Source organism: Zeugodacus cucurbitae, unplaced genomic scaffold (genome assembly GCF_028554725.1).
Source record: "Zeugodacus cucurbitae isolate PBARC_wt_2022May unplaced genomic scaffold, idZeuCucr1.2 ctg00000026.1, whole genome shotgun sequence".
Classification (NCBI taxonomy): Eukaryota; Metazoa; Arthropoda; class Insecta; order Diptera; family Tephritidae; genus Zeugodacus; species Zeugodacus cucurbitae.
In genome coordinates, this window is record NW_026530837.1 from 142,501 (window position 1) to 147,500 (window position 5,000).

Here is a 5,000-nt window from a genome sequence, read left to right on the forward strand (position 1 = left end):
AAATATACAAAAATTAATATATTGTATAGTTGTTAGAGAGAATCTTATAACATAAAGATACAGATTTTTGAACGCAAAGTACTTTATTTCTCAATATTCATTGAGAACATAAGGTAGTGTTATATAGATTGTTATCAAACGACTATTACAATATACTGAAAAACAATTGAAATATACAAAAATGAATATATAATGGTATATTGAATAGTTGTTAGAGAGAACCTTAACATAAAGATACAGCTTTGAACGCAAAGTTATCAAACGACTTTTACAATATACTGAAAAGCAATTGAAATATACAAAAATTAATATAATGGTATATTGTATAATATAAAAACTAAGTTTGGTTAAACGGCGGGCATAAAAATGATTTTATTTACGTAGCCAAATGCATCGTCATCTTATTAGTGACGCGCAAAAAGGAATTCAGGAGATTCCTACTGTCCCTATTTGCGAAGAGCCGAAACCACATATAAAGAGCCAAAAGGCCGAAAAAACGTATATTTGCATATAAAAAAAACTAAATTTGGTTAAACGGCGGGCATAAAAATGATTTTATTTACGTAGCCAAATGCATCGTCATCTTATTAGTGACGCGCAAAAAGGAATTCAGGAGATTCCTACTGTCCCTATTTGCGAAGAGCCGAAACCACATATAAAGAGCCAAAAGGCCGAAAAAACGTATATTTGCATATAAAAAAAACTAAATTTGGTTAAACGGCGGGCATAAAAATGATTTTATTTACGTAGCCAAATGCATCGTCATCTTATTAGTGACGCGCAAAAAGGAATTCAGGAGATTCCTACTGTCCCTATTTGCGAAGAGCCGAAACCACATATAAAGAGCCAAAAGGCCGAAAAAACGTATATTTGCATATAAAAAAAACTAAATTTGGTTAAACGGCGGGCATAAAAATGATTTTATTTACGTAGCCAAATGCATCGTCATCTTATTAGTGACGCGCAAAAAGGAATTCAGGAGATTCCTACTGTCCCTATTTGCGAAGAGCCGAAACCACATATAAAGAGCCAAAACGCCGAAAAAACGTATATTTGCATATAAAAAAAACTAAATTTGGTTAAACGGCGGGCATAAAAATGATTTTATTTACGTAGCCAAATGCATCGTCATCTTATTAGTGACGCGCAAAAAGGAATTCAGGAGATTCCTACTGTCCCTATTTGCGAAGAGCCGAAACCACATATAAAGAGCCAAAAGGCCGAAAAAACGTATATTTGCATATAAAAAAAACTAAATTTGGTTAAACGGCGGGCATAAAAATGATTTTATTTACGTAGCCAAATGCATCGTCATCTTATTAGTGACGCGCAAAAAGGAATTCAGGAGATTCCTACTGTCCCTATTTGCGAAGAGCCGAAACCACATATAAAGAGCCAAAACGCCGAAAAAACGTATATTTGCATATAAAAAAAACTAAATTTGGTTAAACGGCGGGCATAAAAATGATTTTATTTACGTAGCCAAATGCATCGTCATCTTATTAGTGACGCGCAAAAAGGAATTCAGGAGATTCCTACTGTCCCTATTTGCGAAGAGCCGAAACCACATATAAAGAGCCAAAAGGCCGAAAAAACGTATATTTGCATATAAAAAAAACTAAATTTGGTTAAACGGCGGGCATAAAAATGATTTTATTTACGTAGCCAAATGCATCGTCATCTTATTAGTGACGCGCAAAAAGGAATTCAGGAGATTCCTACTGTCCCTATTTGCGAAGAGCCGAAACCACATATAAAGAGCCAAAAGGCCGAAAAAACGTATATTTGCATATAAAAAAAACTAAATTTGGTTAAACGGCGGGCATAAAAATGATTTTATTTACGTAGCCAAATGCATCGTCATCTTATTAGTGACGCGCAAAAAGGAATTCAGGAGATTCCTACTGTCCCTATTTGCGAAGAGCCGAAACCACATATAAAGAGCCAAAAGGCCGAAAAAACGTATATTTGCATATAAAAAAAACTAAATTTGGTTAAACGGCGGGCATAAAAATGATTTTATTTACGTAGCCAAATGCATCGTCATCTTATTAGTGACGCGCAAAAAGGAATTCAGGAGATTCCTACTGTCCCTATTTGCGAAGAGCCGAAACCACATATAAAGAGCCAAAAGGCCGAAAAAACGTATATTTGCATATAAAAAAAACTAAATTTGGTTAAACGGCGGGCATAAAAATGATTTTATTTACGTAGCCAAATGCATCGTCATCTTATTAGTGACGCGCAAAAAGGAATTCAGGAGATTCCTACTGTCCCTATTTGCGAAGAGCCGAAACCACATATAAAGAGCCAAAAGGCCGAAAAAACGTATATTTGCATATAAAAAAAACTAAATTTGGTTAAACGGCGGGCATAAAAATGATTTTATTTACGTAGCCAAATGCATCGTCATCTTATTAGTGACGCGCAAAAAGGAATTCAGGAGATTCCTACTGTCCCTATTTGCGAAGAGCCGAAACCACATATAAAGAGCCAAAACGCCGAAACCACGTATATTTGCATATAAAAAAAACTAAGTTTGGTTAAACGGCGGGCATAAAAATGATTTTATTTACGTAGCCAAATGCATCGTCATCTTATTAGTGACGCGCAAAAAGGAATTCAGGAGATTCCTACTGTCCCTATTTGCGAAGAGCCGAAACCCCATATAAAGAGCCAAAACGCCGAAACCACGTTCATACAAGTAAAAAAATTTCATATAAATACTAAATAATTTTCATATAGATACTAAGTTTATGAATTCATACAAGTAAATAATTTTCATATAAATACTAAATAATTTTCATATAGATACTAAGTTAATGAATTCAAACAAGTTAAAAATTTTCATATAAATACTAAATAATTTTCATATAGATACTAAGTTAATGAATTCATACAAGTTAAAAATTTTCATATAAATACTAAATAATTTTCATATAGATACTAAGTTAATGAATTCATACAAGTTAAAAATTTTCATATAAATACTAAATAATTTTCATATAGATACTAAGTTAATGAATTCATACAAGTTAAAAATTTTCATATAAATACTAAATAATTTTCATATAGATACTAAGTTAATGAATTCATACAAGTTAAAAATTTTCATATAAATACTAAATAATTTTCATATAGATACTAAGTTTATGAATTCATACAAGTAAAAAATTTTCATATAAATACTAAATAATTTTCATATAGATACTAAGTTAATGAATTCATACAAGTTAAAAATTTTCATATAAATACTAAATAATTTTCATATAGATACTAAGTTTATGAATTCATACAAGTAAAAAATGTTCATATAAATACTAAATAATTTTCATATAGATACTAAGTTTATGAATTCATACAAGTAAAAAATTTTCATATAAATACTAAATAATTTTCATATAGATACTAAGTTTATGAATTCATACAAGTTAAAAATTTTCATATAAATACTAAATAATTTTCATATAGATACTAAGTTTATGAATTCATACAAGTAAAAAATTTTCATATAAATACTAAATAATTTTCATATAGATACTAAGTTTATGAATTCATACAAGTAAATAATTTTCATATAAATACTAAATAATTTTCATATAGATACTAAGTTAATGAATTCATACAAGTTAAAAATTTTCATATAAATACTAAATAATTTTCATATAGATACTAAGTTAATGAATTCATACAAGTTAAAAATTTTCATATAAATACTAAATAATTTTCATATAGATACTAAGTTAATGAATTCATACAAGTTAAAAATTTTCATATAAATACTAAATAATTTTCATATAGATACTAAGTTTATGAATTCATACAAGTAAATAATTTTCATATAAATACTAAATAATTTTCATATAGATACTAAGTTAATGAATTCATACAAGTTAAAAATTTTCATATAAATACTAAATAATTTTCATATAGATACTAAGTTAATGAATTCATACAAGTTAAAAATTTTCATATAAATACTAAATAATTTTCATATAGATACTAAGTTTATGAATTCATACAAGTAAAAAATTTTCATATAAATACTAAATAATTTTCATATAGATACTAAGTTTATGAATTCATACAAGTAAATAATTTTCATATAAATACTAAATAATTTTCATATAGATACTTAATAAATTTCATATAAATACTAATTAATTTTCATATAGATACTAATTTTCATATAAGTACTAAGTGTATGAATTCATACAACTAAATAATTTTCATATAAGTACAAAAAATTTAAAAAAAAAAATAAATGTTAAGCTATTTTTGATGTTGTAATATTTCTTATAAGCATAATGCTCATAGAAAATGATATAAATTACTTGTATATATATGAATTTAAAACTTTTATATGGTTAAAAAGATTTTCTCCATACGATTTCCGGTTGGTGAGGTGTACGTGGCAGAAAACATATATGTTGTATGAAACTTCAACATTAGTACTTGTATGAAAATTTTAATACTTGTATGAAATTGCATACTTAGTACTTATATGAAAATTATTTTCATATATTTATAAAAGTATTTAAGTGTAATATATAAATGAGAGCAAAAAAATTTATTCCTGGTTTGCTACAGTTGGTTTAAATAGAAATAATTTTGTTAATAATGAAATGTTATTAATTGAGATTATTCTTCTATACCTAACATAATGTAGTCGTTTTTTTTTTAATTTAACTTTTTTTGGGGTTTGTTCTTCTATTCACATAAAATATATGTGGGTAAAGAATAAAATTCAATAAAGTTAAATATTTATATTATTACGCTCGAATACTTTCATATCATATATGAAATAAAATGAAAAATAATTGAATTGAAATTATTAATTTCAAATCAAAAGAAAAACGTATATACTCTTAAAAAAAGATATATACACTATATGCATTGAAATAAAGTAAAATGTATAAAAAATGATATTATTTGAAAGTTTAACAAATACAAGAAGAAACATCGTCCTTACATTAATAATTATATTATATATGTATAGA